At 39.8% G+C, this 16,410-nt stretch overlaps 1 pseudogene; it reads right to left on the bottom strand.

The window, feature by feature from the left end:
• Window positions 1-14,061: 14,061 nt before the first annotated feature.
• On the bottom strand, window positions 14,062-15,723 carry LOC112815027 (protein SPO16 homolog pseudogene; annotated as a pseudogene).
• Window positions 15,724-16,410: the final 687 nt, after the last annotated feature.

The following is a 16,410-nucleotide window of genomic DNA, read 5'->3' as shown; positions in this document are numbered from 1 at the left end:
CCTCACGTCTCATGCCTCTGTATTTTTCTATGTATCCATACACATTACTGGGCTCACAAATAAGAATTAGAACCCTTGACAGATGAGAAATTATAGCGGGAGTGAGAGATGCAAGAAAATGGATGAGATCAGTTTGAACATTTTAATCACAGTCCAAAACATGTTCAGGAGAATACCACTGAAAATGTTGGAAGAGATACCAAGAGTGCTCCATTACCAGAGATGATAAATACAAGGAAAAAGGAGCTGAGGGCAAGAGACAGAATTCTTAGCTGGCATGCTGTAGCAGGATCATCTGAGTGTGAAGACATACCACACATTTTCCTCTCATCCCCAGCCAGAGTAGGCAACAACGAAAGTGTTTGCCATCAGGAAGGACAAGAGACTGTGAGAGCTTATTTGGAGGGGGTCTGTATCTCCACTGGGTTAGAAACATCCAGGAAGATTGTGGAATACCCAGATCTTAAATAAGAGGCCAGGAAGAACCACATGTTGCATTATATCATAAGAGTTTAACAAAGTTGCTTGTTAGGTCAATGTATTAAAATCAAGATCCATTAGTGAAACCAGTTAGAAAATGTGGTAAAATAAAACCTGTCCCTTTCAAAAGAGAAACCACCACCATAACATAACTGGAACTAAACATGATATGTGGGGCGCCTGGATCAGTCGGTGGAGCATGTGACTCTTGATCTCAGGGTTGTGAGTTCGAGTTCCACATCAGGTATAGAGATTACTTAAAAATAAAATTTAGGGGCACCTTCCTGGCTCAATTGGTTAAGGGTCTGCCTTCGGCTCAGGTCATAATCCCGGGGTCCTGGGATTGAGCTTCATGTTGGGTTCCCTGCTCATCAGGGAGTCTGCTTGTCCCTCTCCCTCTGCTGCTCCCCTGCTTATTCTCTCTCTCTCTCTCTCAAATAAATAAATAAATAACTTTTAAAAAAATAAAAATGTTTAAAAATTTTAAATAACATGCAAGATCTTCATAGAGAAGAGATAAAGTTTTATTGAGGAACATAAAAGAAAACTTGGATAAATGACAACTTTCTCCAAATTCATCTTAAAATCAATGCCATCTCAAAAAGATTTTACACGGAATTTGACAAGTTGATTCTAAAATTTAAAAGGAGGGATAAGTGAGCAAGATTTATTAAACACTAGTGAAAACATAGGAACAAATTGTGTGAAGAGGGTGGGAGTTTTATCCTCACCAGATATAAAATATGTTAGAAGGTAAAGAAGGTAAAAATAGCGTAATACTGCTACCAGATTAAACAGAGTACTGACTTTGACAATCCAGAAATAGCCACAATTTTATACGGAAATATAACATGAAAAAGTGACATTTCAAACCACTGGAGGAAAGATGTTCTGTAACATGTACTTTGAGACATTTAGTTATCCATTTGAGAAAAAGGGTAGAATTAAGGTCCTTTTCTGAAATAAATTCATTTATTTGAATGAACTGTTAATCTCTAGATTTGTCTTTGCCTTCTATTTTTCTCCTATGTGTAGAAACACACGTACAGTGAATGCTGACTGCTGCATGGTTTATAGCACTGAGTAACTGGAAAAAAAACCCAAATGTCCATCAAGTGGTTATGCTTCAATTAAAGTTATGCTTATGAAAATAACCATACCATAAAATAGATGCTGTAGGTTTTTTTAAATGTGAGTACTCATCTTGACAGATATTCAGGAATATTGCTAAGTGAAACATGTAAGTTGAATTCACTAAAAGGTAAAGGAAACTATACCAATGAATGTAATGTTAATGAAAGTTGAAGGAAGGATACTGTAAAACATACTATACCTTCAGAATATAGATTTTTCTTTTTACTCCAGGTTACTCGCTTTTTAGAGTATTCATGTATTACTTGAATATTTTTTAAAATAAAAATGCTATATAGTATGATTGAATGATCAGTGTGACATTATTATTACACATATATTTATACGGACACAGACTGGAAAGAAACAGGGAAATGTGAATTCATGTGCAGTAGGATCCCTGACAACCATTTCAGCTTCTTTTGGTAGAAGCACCCCACCAACTCAAGCAGTTCATATAGAATGACCTAGACCCAGTTAGAGGGGTGTGTGCCTTGTTGACCTAAGCCAATCAGCATATGCCATCCACCTGGTCACAGTGATAGACCCAAGTTTGATTTTCTGTTCCAATCTGATAACAATTTTGCTGAATTTTGGAGGAAGAGATGCAATCTCTTGTCCTTTAGTTGATTGACAATGAGAGGCTCAGGAATGCCACACCATCTATTTTATCATCAGAAAAGCCCATGGAAGAATGAAGTTCATCCTTAGTGAAGACACCCCAGAGAGGAAGAGAAACTGAGGAGTAAAGGTATCATTTGAGCCCCTAGATAAAACCATACCTGAATCCTGAATTCTTTGTAGGGCAATAAATTCCCTGTGGTCATTGGGTAAGCAAAATTGAGTTGGTTGGTTTCTCCGTCTCTTACAAACAAGAGTCCCACTTGTCAGATTTTGAGTAAAGAACTCAATGAAAACAAATTTAATGTTATAATTGTGCTGCTTTTATAGGTAAATGAGAGGAGGAAAACTCCCAAGGATTTCCCATTTCCTATAGGATAAATCATATTCATCAGGCACTATTTTGCAAAGACATATTGGAGTCTGGGGCAAAAGGAAAAATCAGTAACACTGATCCTGTCTTTACTTAAATTTGACATTCTGCTCATCGTGGATTTTTGCACAGATTTGGGATTTTTTTCAAGTATTGCATTAAAATATTTATCTTGGGGTGCCTGGGTAGTGCAGTTGGTTGAGCAACCAACTCTTGATTTGGGCTCAGGTCCTGATCTCTGGGTCATGGGATAAAGCCCTGCACTGGGGGCACCATACACAGTGGGGAGTCTGCTTAAGATTCTCTCTCTCCCTCTCCCTCTGACCCTCCCCCTGCTCACACATAGTCTCTCTCTAAATAAATAAATAAATAAAATCTTTAAGAATATATATATCATTTATCTTTATATCTGAGTTGTTTCTGGAGTCGCCTTAAATTCTGTACCTGAGGGGCATGTCTTGGTCCCCTCACCATAGTAGCAGCCGTGTCCTCAGGCTTTTTATCACCTGGGGCTATCCTAATCAATCCATCTGGAGTGGACACTGTGGTGTACTGGCCGATCTCCACCAATCATTTAAGGGCTCAAGAATTTATCCCCCCAGCCCTGGGACCATGGAAGGCTGAAACCTGGCATCTGGGTCCCCACCTCACTTCAGGCCAGTGCCTTAGCTGAAGAGAGACACCATACCCTCTATCTGGGGCAAGCCAGGTAACACAAAATGATGTGGGGGTACAAAGGTCTGTAGTAACTCTGCAGGGCCATCCCAGCTCTAGAGCTCCCTTGGGGATTTGCTGACCCTACACCACTGTCCAGCTTCTCTCTGCCCAGTCCTGCTGCCTTCCCTTTCCAACAGATGTTGGAAATGCCAACACATCCAAGATTCCAAGAATACGTCCCTATAAATGTCCTATATGCATACCTCTGTCAAAGAGTCTGCTTTCCAGAGAAGACACCTGCAACCCCTATCTCATCTCACGTGACCTCCAGCAACACCAACCTCATTTTTCATCACCCCCAAACAAATATCCTTAACTTCTACCAAGGCTGTTCTTCCCCTTGTCTTTACTTTATGTTCATCCATGCATCTGGTCCTGGTGTGTTATTCTCCTTGCCCCTAAATTCTTCATTTCTCTCCTTGGCCATTTCAAGCCCTACCATCTTTAAGACATGGCACAAGACCCACCTCTTACACAAATACCTTCTCTATCCATTCCAGCCTGCAACATCGCTATTCCTGATTTTTATCATGCTTAAGTATGTACCAAAGGATTAATGAGCTTTCCTGTTCCCTGCATCATGTTCTTTTTGAATCTCTTGGTCACAGTCATAGCAGGATTTGACCTAGTTTAACCTCAAGTTACCAGTGATGCTCCCAGAGCCAACAGCCCTCCTACTGAAGTCCTGACTTTTCCAACTCCTTTGAATTTGCTGACACCATGACACTCACCCATTCACAGAATGGACTGAGCTCACTGGACCACCTGTTTCACCTGCCTGGCAGGCTGGGAATGCATTTCTTACTTAACCTGCAGGCAAAGGGCCTTTCCAAGTCTTGATGGCTTGATAAGGATTTCCCATCACCAACTGTATTTTCTAACAGCATCATGCTTGAAAAACACAGTGTTAGTGCCATGTGGAAATTCTACAAAGAATAGAGGAGGCTTCCACAAAAGAGACAAGAGTTTTTTCTTGAAGTCCTGAAAAACCAATGAATATTCATAATATGAATTTGGCTATGACCTGTCCTAAGATGACATGCAATACACTTGGTCCTGCCATTAACTTAGCACATTCTAGAGTCCCCCCCCAGAAAGGGTCAAAACCAATGACTATCAAACTCCCTGAACAAGTAAAATCTATTTCCTGTAAGAAGAGAGGGTTTTTTGTTGTTTTTGTTTTTGTTTTTGTTTGAGAGAGATCAATAGAGAGAGAGAGCATCTCAATCAGACTCTACAGAGTGTGGAGCCCGATGCAGAGCTCAATCCCAGGACCCTGAGATCATGACCTGAGCTGAAACCAAGAGTTGGACACTCAACCAACTACACCACCCAGGCACCCTGATATTTTTTTTTATTATTGTACCAGTAACATCTTCTTTGATATTGACATTGCTTCTTTTTATCCCATTTGATTCTCAAAATGGCCCTGTGAATTAGGTTAACCTGCAGTGTACATAAGGAGAAACTGTTGGTCGGGAAGGTTAAAATATATATCTAATGCCACAGAGCTAATAAACTGGAGTCTTGAATCCCAGTCTTCTGGCAGTCCAGAGCATTTTCCTCTACATGCACCGCCCTCAACTGGATACTAATGGCTGGAGCTTTATCACTATGTGATTCGCTCGCAAAACGGAGCCAGTAGTTCAGGCATAACTCCCAAGGGGAAACTCCATTTGTTTCTGATAGTCATCAATGTTCTACTTCTACTCTGACAGGAACTCTGGCCACAGGGACTCCTCTGGGTCATGAGAATGGCTGGGAGGCTGGTTCTGTCAGGAGTCAGGATGGAGTACTTCTTTTTTTTTTTAATGTAAACCAGAGCTATTTAGCAACTGAGCAGGAAATTTATCTCTAAAAGGGGAAGACAAGTGAGAGTCTTTCGAAAAGCTGACAATTATAAATAACTCAGCCTCAGCAAAGGAAAGAGATCATTTCCTTAGAGCTTGTGGTGCTCAATTATAAGGTGTTTCCATGAAGAAAAAGTAGACTTTACTTTTAACACAGATCCTTGCAGCTTAGAGACAGTCGGCCCAAACTCCAGTCATTTCCAGGGTGTTCCAAATAATAGGGGAAGAACACCACCACCTACCTATAGCTATGGTTTTTCTTCAAAGCACCAGGAATTCTACCAGGCTCTCTAGAATCTGAACGCAAGATGGTGGCCATGACACACCATAGTGCTTGTTTTGGTGCCCAGCCTCCCCATCTGAGCCAACAAATGGTATTTTACATCAAGCACCTATGGCTCTCAGACCAAGGGCTTTCTTAGCAGGGGGAGTATGCTCAGACTACACAAGGGGCCAAATAGAAGTGCTAGAGAAGAGCAGGGAGCATCCCTCCTTGACCAATGATGGATTGGGTTGGTAGACAGATCCCCCAGCTTCCTTGTCTCCAGGGCAGAACAGTTCCCAGGTATGCTCTCCCACATATCTCATACATCCTTCAATGTGTACCCATCCAAATGAGAAAGCAATGCTGCCCTGGGGTTAATAAGTGTGGCAGACGTTTTCCAAAGCCCGATGGAGGGAAGCAAAGAAAGCCTCACTTCCAGTATCACTGAGCAAGAGCTCATAAGCAGAGAAAGAGAAACAAACACTGAGCTCCTACTGCTGAGGCATACCTCAGGAAACCACATGAGAACAGCAGAATAAAGAAAAAAACAGAACAGAGAAGACTCAGGCCAGAGGATCTCAGCCCTGGGTTCTGAGTTCTCTGTTTTCATCTATTGATCTATTTGTCTCATACCTATACCATAATATTTTATTGCTTTAGCTCTGTGACATTAATCTCTCATGGGCCTAGTTCCTCCTTATAATCGTCTTTGCTTCAATAATTAGCTTAGCAATTTGCATACGAATTTTAGAGTAAATTCTTCAAATTCCACAACAGCTCCAACTAAAATTTTGATTGCCTGTTTTGAACTTATGGAGTAACTGGGAGAAGTTACATTTATGTTGTTGACATATAAATTGACATTTATGTTGATTTGTCTTATCAAAGAATATCAAGTACCTCTTCATCCTTTAGCTTCTTTATTAAAGTTTTTAAATCTTCTGCATAAAAATAAAATAAAATTTTCTGCATAGAAGAATTTTTTTTTGTTGTTAATTCCAATATATTTACAGGATATATTCCTATATACAATATACTTACATGGATAATATTTGGAATAGAATAAGTAATATCTTTTATTTAAGAATTTATTTATTTATTTGAGAGAGAGAAAGAGAGCATGAGCCAGGGGTGGGGGTGGGGGGGAGCCACAGGGAGAGGGAGAAGCAGGCTCCCCGCTGAGCAGGGATCCTGACCTGGGGCTTGATCCCAGGACCCAGAGATCGTGACCTGAGCCAAAGGCAGATGCTTAACCTTTTGAGCCACCCAGGTGCCCCTAGAATAACTATTTTCTAGATGGTTATTTTTGGCATTTTGTTTATGGAAAGATATCATATTCAGCAACCCTGAGGAATGCTCTTATTTCATGTCGATTTTTCTGGGTTGTTTTCAGTAAAGTAAATAATACTATCATTTGCAAATAATATAAGTTTATCTTTTTCCTTCAAATTTCCTTCAAATCCCTTCATATTTCACTTATGAAGACACATATGAATACCATAAATAAAATATTAGCTAGCTGAATGGAATCCTACTGTTAATTAAAAACATATATTATGTATTAAAAGTAATATATTATGATCAAGTTGGGCTTCTTTCAGGAATGCAAAGAGTTGGGCTTTTTTATGTAATTCACCACTCTGGAGGAAAAGAGGAGAAAATCCTATGATTACTTGGAATTAGAATGTTTGCTAGATAGAATTAACACAATCCTTAACAGTGATAAAAAGTCTCAGCAAAATAGGTTAAAAGGGAACACCTTTCAATTAATAAAGGACATATCTACAAAACATGCTATCAAAATTCTACACGATAGAGATGTTTTAAATGCATTCCTTTAAGGGGCGCCTGGGTGGCTCAGATGGTTAAGCGTCTGCCTTTGGCTCAGGTCATGATCCCGGGGTCCTGGGATCAAGCCCCACATCAGGCTCCTGGCTCAGCAGGGAGCCTGCTTCTCCCTCTCCCTCTGCCTCTCTCCCTGCTCATGCTCTCTCTCTCTCTCTATATATATATATATCTGTGTCTCAGATGAATAAATAAAATCTTTAAAAAAAATAAATAAATACATACATACATAAATGCATTCCTTTAAATCAAGAACACCACAAGGCCACCATCATCACAATTTCAGGCCAGCACAATAGTGGAAGTCCTAGCAAATTCTGCAAGGAAAAAAAGAAACAAATGGGGTGCCTGGCTGGCACAGGTGGTAGAGCATGCAACTCTTGATCTCAGGGTCATGAGTTCATACCCCCCATACTGGGGGGGTAGAGATCACTTTTTTAAAAATACTATAAAAGAAATGAGATGTATGTTTATTTCTATTGGGAACTCTCAAACCATTATTCAGCCATAAAAAAGAAGAAAATCTTGCCATTTGCAACAACACGGACAGACCTAGAGGGCATTCTGCTCAGTGAAATATGTGAGAGAAAGACAAATACCATATGATTTTACTTATATGTGGACTCTGACAAACAAAACGCATGAGCAAACAAAAACACAGAAGTAGACTCATAAATACTGAGAACAAATGGGTGGTTGCCAGAAGGTAGGGGCCGGGGGATAGGCAAAATGGGTAAAGGAGATTAAGGGGGGGGAAACCTGTCATACTGTATTCCAAAATGGTTGTACCGTTTTGCACTCCCAGCAAAAATGTGTGAGAGGTGAGAGTTCAAGTTGCTTCATCGCCTTACCTACACTTAGTGTTATCAGTCTTTTTAACTTTAGCCATTCTAGTGGGTGTGAACTCACACCTCAGTGCAGGTTTAATTTGCATTTCCAATACAGTTAATGATGCTGGGCATCTTTTCATGAGTTTACATTATCTTTTGTGAATTATCTGTTGAAGTCACTTGCCCATTTTTAAATTAGTTTGTTCATATTTTTCATTATTTATTTGCAGGAGTTCTTTATATACTCTGTATAGAAGTCCTTTGTCAGATATGTAGAGTAAATGTTTTCTCCACTGTGGCTCACTTTTTCATTTTCTTAACACTTTTTTGATCTGCACAGATGATTTTTTATTATTTTATTTTTAATAAATATTTTATTTATTTTCCATCTTTTTGTGTCTTCTTCAATTTCTTTCATGCGTGTTCTGTAGTTCCTAGAGTATAGATTTTTACCTCTTTGGTTAGGTTTATTCCGAGGTATCTTATGGTTTTTGGTGTTATCGTAAATGGAACCGTTTCTCTAATTTCCCTTTCTACCATTGCATTGTTAGAGTATAAGAAAGCAACTGATTTCTGTGCATTGATTTTGTATCCTGCCACATTACTGAGTTGCTGTATGAGTTCTAGTAATTTGGGGGTGGAGTCTTTTGGGTTTTCCACATAAAGTATCATGTCATCTGTGAAAAGAGAGAGTTTGACTTCTTCTTTGCCAATTTGAATACCTTTTATTTCTTTTTGTTGTCTGATTGCTGTTGCTAGGACTTCTAGTACTACGTTGAATATTAGTGGTGAGAGAGGGCATCCTTGACGTGTTCCTGATCTTAAGGGAAAGGCTCTCAGCTTTTCCCCATTGAGGATGATATTCACTGTGGGTTTTTCATAGATGGATTTTATGAACTTGAGAAATGTTCCCTCTATCCCTATACACTGAAAAGTTTTCATCAGGAAAGGATGCTGTATTTTGTCAAATGTTTTTTCTGCATCAATTGAGAAGACCATATGGTTCTTCTCCCTCCTCTTATTAATGTGTTCTATCACATTGATTGATTTGCGAATGTTCAACCACCCTTGCATTCTGGGGATAAATCCCACTTGGTCGTGGTGGATGATCCTTTTAATATACTGTTGGCTCCTCTTAGCTAGGATTTTGTTGAGGATTTTGAAACCATATTCAACAGGGATATAGGTCTGAAATTCTCTTTTCTGATGGGGTCTTTGCCTGGTTTGGGGATTAAGGTAATGCTGGCCTCATAGAAATGGGTTTGGAAGTTTTCCTTCTGTTTCTATTTTTTTTTTTTTAAACAACGTCAGGAGAATAGGTATTATTTCTTCTTTGAATGTTTGGTCGAATTCCCCAGGGAATCCATCAGGCCCCAGACTCTTGTTTTTTGGGGAGGTTTTTGATCACTGCTTCAATCTCATTACTGGTTATTGACCTATTCAGGTTGTCGATTTCTTCCTGTTTCAGTCTTGGCAGTTTATAGGTTTCCAGGAAGACATCCATTTCATCCAGATTGCTCAGCTTATTGGCATGTAGTTGTTGAATAATTTCTAATAATTGTTTCTATTTCCTTGGTGTTAGTCGTGATCTTTCCCCTTTCATTCAAAATTCTATTAATTTGGGTCCTTTCTCTTTTCTTTTGGATAAGTCTGGCCAGTGGTTTATCGATTTATTAATTCTTTCAAAGAACAAGGTTCTAGTTTTGTTGATCTGATCTACTGTGTTTCTGGTTTCTAATTCATTGATCTCTGTTCTAATCTTAATTATTTCTCTTCTAATGTGTGGCTTAAGCATCGTTTGTTGCTTTTTCTCTAGTTCTTTAAGGTGTAGAGTTAGTTGGTGAATTCGGGATTTTTCTATTTTTTTGAGTGAGGCTTAGATGGTTATGTATTTCCCCCTTAGGACCGCCTTTGCAGTATCCCATAGGTTTTGGACTGATGTGTTTTCATCCTCATTGGCTTCCATGAATTGTTTAAGTTCTTCTTTGATTTCCTGATTGACCCAAACATTCTTGAGCGGAGTGGTCTTTAGCTTCCAAGTGTTTGAATTTCTGCCAAATTTTTTCTTGTACTCGAGTTTCAATTTTAAAGCATTATGGTCTGAGAATATGCAGGGAGTAATCTCAATCTTTTGGTATCGGTTGAGACCTGATTTGTGACCCAGTATGTGGTCTATTCTGGAGAAAGTTCCATGTGCACTCAAGAAGAATGAATATTCTGTTGGGTGGAATGTTCTGTATATATCTATGAAGTCCATCTGGTCCAGTGTGTCATTCAAAGCTCTTGTTTCCTTGATTCTCTGCTAAGATGATCTGTCTATTGCTGAGAGTGGAGTACTGAGGTCTCCTACAATTAATGTATTGTTATCAATATGACTCTTTATTTTGGTTAACTACTTGGTTTATGTAGATGGCTGCTCCCATGTTGGGGGCATAGATATTTACAATTGTTAGATCTTCTCGTTGGATAGACGATAAGAATGATATAGTGTCCTTCTGTGTCTCTAACTACAATCTTTAGTTTAAAATCTAATTTTCTGATATAAGAATTGCTATCCCAGCTTTCTTTTGAGGTTTGCTGGCATGGAAGATGGATCTCCATCCCTTCACTTTCAGTCTGGATGTATCTTTAGGTTCAAAATGAGTCTCTTATAGACAGCATATGGATAAGACCTGTCTTTTTATCCAATCTGCAACCCTATGCCGTTTTATGGGAACATTTAGGCCATTCACGTTGAGAGTGATTATTGAAAGATATGATTTTATTGTCATCATGTTGCCTGTGAAGTCCCTGTTTCTATAGACTGTCTCTGTAAATTTCTGTTGTATATCACTCTTGGGGGCTTTCTCCTTTTATAGACACCCCCCTTAATATTTCTTGCAGGGTCAGCTTAATGGTCACATATTCTTTCAGTTTCTGTCGGTCTTGGAAACTCTGCATCTCTCCATCCATTCTAAATGACAGCTTTGCCGGATAAAGTATTCTTGGCTGCAAGTTTCTCTTTTAGTACCCTGAATATGTCTTGCCAGGCCTTTCTGGCTTGCCAGGTCTCTGTGGATAGGTCTGACGTTATTCTGATGTTCCTTCCTCTGTATGTAAGGAATCTCTTCCCCCTAACTACCCTTAAGATGGTTTCCTTGGTTCTAAGATTTACAAGTTTTACTATTACATGCCGGGGTGTTGGTCTGTCTTCCTTGATCTTGGGAGGGGTCCTCTCTGCCCCTAGGATGCGAATGTTTGTTTCATTCCACAGATTAGGGAATTTCTCAGCTATGATTTGCTCAAATATATCTTCTAGTCCACTCTCTCTCCACCCCCTAGGGATCCCAATAATTCTGACATTGGAATGTTTCATGGTGTCACTTGTCTTTCTGATTCTATTTTCATGGATTCTGAGTTGTTTTTCCCTGCCCTCCTCTTTTCTCTTTTTGTCTATTAAATGGTCTTCTAGGTCACTAATTCGTTCTTCTGCCTCACTTACTCTAGCTGTTAGATTATCTAGATTCGATTGGATCTCATTGATAGTATTTTTAAGTTCTGCCAATTCAGCTTTCATTTCTGCCCTTAGAGACTCTATGTTGCCATTAATTGATTTCTCCTTTCTAGCTATTTTCTTCACAACTGCTAGCCTGAATTCCATCTCCGACATCTTGGTTATATCTGAATCCATTTGTAAATTTGTGGCATAAATCATAGTCTCTGAGTCTTTTCTATTTTGGGGGTTCCTCCTCCTAGTCATTCTGTTGATGGGTGGTTGAGGGAATGTATAGAGTCCAAATTATTGACCACAACCCAAAAAAGATGCACCTGTTTTATAGGGACCTTAGGGTCGCTTGTCTCTTGTTCTCCCTGCCTGTCTTTTGGGGGAGGGGCTTGCTACACTGTTAGTCAGGCAACCCTGTTTGGGCAGAGTTGCCCTGCCCCTATGGTGGGGGATGGGCTCAGTGAAAACCGGTTTTGGGGGGATTTTGTTCTCTGGCGGCTTTCCCTGGCGGCTTTCCACATCTCTTCTGAGAGTCAGTGCAGAAGAGACTGTTTCCAGCCCTCTCCTTCAGAGCAGAGAGATCACAGTTTGGTCTTCAGTGAGCTCTCCAGGCCACACTATTTCCATTTCTGTCTGTGCTGCTATAAACTGCAGCGTCCTGGGTTGTGCGCCCCTCCGCAGTGCCCCCAGTCCTTGCCTCCAGGTCAGGGCTCACCTCTGCCCTTTGTGCTTCTAAAACTGCCAACCACCCCCAGTTTGCAGGTGCAGCCTCGCCATTCTGGTTTCCCAGAAAGGCCCTAAAATCCTTTCCCTACCGCTATCAGACTGTGAGTCTGTGCCCCGTCCCCAGCGGTGTAGGATCCCCATGGCTGGCTCCCTCCCCCTTCCGTTTATCCTCCAATATCTGCCCATGGAATCACGGCTCCCTGCTTCATACCTCGAAACCAACTGCCTTCAATATTCTGTTTGTAGAGATCCAGATCTATCTTCTTACATCTCAGGCTGATTTTGTGGGTATTCAGAGTGGTCTGGTAGATATCCAGCTCAATTCCGGGCACCGGTTGGAATAGGGTCTTCTACTCCTCTGCCATCTTCCCCCCCCGAATCAGGGTTATTAACAGAGATTAATTTTATCTGAGTGACCCATCTGTAGGGTAGGGCATACATCTAATTACCAAACATCTGCTTTTATCATCCTGTGAAGTACATTCCTCTCCTCCAAAATCCCAGACCCTCCTACCTGCTTCTCCTTAGCTCAGAATGGCATATATACCTCATTTTGCCTGACTATCTTTGGAATTTCCATGTCTATGTGGATTTCCCATACATACATCTATTAAATTTGATTTTCTCCTTTTAATCTGTCTTTTGTTGATTTTATATTCTCAATGTAGTTAGGACCTTGAATGAGACAGGAGTTCTTGCTCCCTGACACTATCCAACATAACAGATACATCATAGCAGATGCATGTGTCCCACTTCAGTAGATACTGACCTTTTTTTTGTAAGATTTTATGTATTTATTTGAGAGAGAGAGAGAGCAAGAGAATACAAGCTGGGGAGAGGCAGAGGGATAGGGAGAAGCAGACTTCCCACTGAACAGAGAACCCGACTCAGGGCTCGATCCCAGGACCCTGAGATCATGACCTGAGCCAAAGGCAGACACTTAACTGGCTGAGCCACCCAGGCACCCTGATAATGACCTTTTTAAAAAGTATTTGTCCCACATCTCTGCTAATTGTTACTCTTTGTCATTTAACAATACAGGTGGGTATATGTTTAAACATATTATCTAAGTTTTATTTCTATTTATGTGTATCCTACATACATCATATTTGAGCACTGGTAAAGCTCACAAGATGGGGGTCTATAACATGGTAGATTTTCACTAAAAGAATTAATGAATGACGGCAAATATAATTTGTAAACACAGTAAACTGTTCTTATTCGTTCAGTCTGAAAGTATTCATTGAGTATCTGCCAAGTGCCCACATAGAACAACACTAGTTAAAGTGCGAGACCATATCCCCATCTGTTCTTATCTGTTCCCAAACCTCCTATCCCTTAATATGTGTGTATTCAACACCACAAACCTAAAGGAATATAGTCAAGACAGTTTCCTGGCATACCAAATTTCCCATGTGCCAGAGAAGAGGCAGCTTTTACTATAAGACAAAGCAAACAAATAACAGAAACAAATATATATATGTATATATATATATATGTATATATATGTGTGTGTTATGTATTTTATATATATTATAGATATATATTATTATATATTATAGATATATATTATCTATAGATATAGATTTTAGATATATAGAATTTTTCATTTTTAATCACATACATTTTGTTATTTTAAATTTTAAAAAATCTTTAAAGTAAATATATATTTGAACATTATAATTTAACTGGCCTAATTATTTTAACATTCTTCCAAAAGAACTTTTGTAATTGATACTTTAATTTGGGTTAAATGAATCACTGCTCAGTTTTAACTTCTGAAGCATTTTCCTAACAGGACTTTGCTCAATGATGTAAGCCACAGTTGTTATCACTCTATAGCAGATGTTGTCTGTGTATGGTTTGGAGGCAGTCTTAGCCCTAGTGCACATAAGATTAATAGCACTTACTGTGTTGTGTACTGGGAGTATCTGTAAGTTACTACCCAGGAATCAGAAAGAGAAAATACAACTGATCCATTTTCCACTGAATCTGAATACCGAATCTTGTGGCTTTGATTTTCTAGGGCATTTGCAACTTTGTTACTCTTAAGAGATGAGCTAATAACAATGGTGGATGCCCGTTTGGTCCTTTGTGATATGAAGTTTTCACATGTGATGATCTGCCTTTCTCATCCAGGGCCACTCCAGAGTAGACCACACATGAATCCCTATTCTGGGATGATGAGAAGCATCCCAGAGAAGACTAGCTTCTGAGGCATTCGGTGCATGACCACAGCAAGCATGTCTGGTGCTCATTTTCTTTAAGATGGCACAGAGCCAAGATTTAAACTAATATTCTAATTACAAGCCTGGTTCCTGCCGTCTGCAGTCACTAATTCATAATTCAGAAAATGTATTCCAGCACAATAAGGCAACGCTGTGGATTCATCAAAGGTATAAATAGGTTAGCTTTTGTTTTCCATTTCATTCTTGAGCCCTCAGCCTTCTCTTCTCAGTCTACACTCTCTTCCAGCAACTGTCTCTCTTTCCATGGCTTTAGATAACATCTGTACTATCAATAGGAGGATGAAGCCCAAGTTCATATATCCAGCCCAGACTTTAGCTGTCTGCTACACGCCCATCCATTCAAATGCTTATTCCAAACTCAACACATAATAAATGGATACGACCATCCTTTCCTTCAAATACCTTCCTTTGTCAGTGCACCCTCTTCAGTAAATGGCACCACCATCCACTTACTTGCTCTTACCAGTATTGTGTGCCATCCTTGACACCTCCGGTCACAAGGTCTTGTCAGGTGGGAATCCTAAACATCCCTCAGTTAATCTCATCTCCTTAGCCGCTGCCATACTTCAAGGTACCATTGTTTCTCGTTGAGAATATTACAATAGACCCCTGATGGGTCTACCTGCTCTTAGCAGATTCCTTCTCCACATTGTGGGTACAGCCATCTCTTACACACAGAATGGATGATGTCTCTCCTCTACTTAAAATCCTTTATTGCATTCCACTGTTCTTGGGAGGAAGTGGAGTTCAGGATCAGAATCCCGGATCTAACCACTCAGTAGATATGGAACTTTGAACAGGTTATTTAATCCTTCTGATCTATTTCCTTACCTGTAAAATGGGGAAAATAGTAGCATCTAGATGGTTGTGGGGAATAAATAAGTTAAAATATATCAAGCACTCCGAACAGTGGCTGGCTCCAAAAAGTGAATGAATGGGAAAGAGAGAGAGAGAACTTCTAGAAAAAGAAGATTGTTCCCAACACCTGGTGTGATCAACCTCCTACTTTTTTCTCTAGCTCCACTTTGCACTATTCTCTTCATTAGCTATGCCATCTTTTATTTAGTTCCTCAAATGTCAAGTTTTCCAGAGCTTGAGGGTCTTCCACCAAGTGTTGCCTCACCTTGAACTGCTCTTACCGCCAATCACCATTGTGCCAACTCCTCTTTGAAGTGTCTATTTGTTCCTCAGTGAAACCTCCCAGCTCCTCAGCACATACCCCATCCAACTAGGTTGGATCCCCCATCGTATGCTCTGGCTAATAGAATTCATAAAGCTACCAGGATCTGCAATATTTTACTATATTAATATAAGAAAATGTTGTCTTCCTGCTAAAGACCTAAAAATAACCTGAAATCTGTTATCCTCAAAAATGAATATACTACAAATCATGTCAAACTGCCAGGTGGTCTGGATGACAAAGAATATATTCCTCTGTCTCAGCAATTTGTATGGGAAGAGAAATTTCTAAGCTTGAGATTCAGAGAGGCTCCACTTTCTACTATCTACTAAAGAGCAGTTCAGCAGCATTGCCCCAAACCTACACCAAAAGGGGACAAATCGATATTTACATTGTTGAGTGGGGTTTGGGGGAGGAGTAACAGGTCTTTCCATTTGAATATCCCAGCCCCTGATTTATTGATTCTATGGTAGGTTAGGATCTTACAGCATCTGCTCTTTGAGAGCCTAGACTATCTTTAGCCCTCGAGGGGTGTTAAACTAAATTCCATCTGTCCACAAATGGTGTGCAACTAGATTTTGGTGGGAAACTGCATTACTAGACCTTGTATCATCTACTGACATCTCCTTCCAGGTAAATTAGTGGCTGAGTGAGGGAAG

Source organism: Callorhinus ursinus, unplaced genomic scaffold (genome assembly GCF_003265705.2).
Source record: "Callorhinus ursinus isolate GAN/ISIS: 27379988/994484 unplaced genomic scaffold, GSC_fseal_2.0 scaffold30, whole genome shotgun sequence".
NCBI lineage: Eukaryota > Metazoa > Chordata > Mammalia > Carnivora > Otariidae > Callorhinus > Callorhinus ursinus.
Note: the sequence above shows the minus strand (reverse complement) of the source record. Positions and strands in the feature narration are given on the sequence as shown.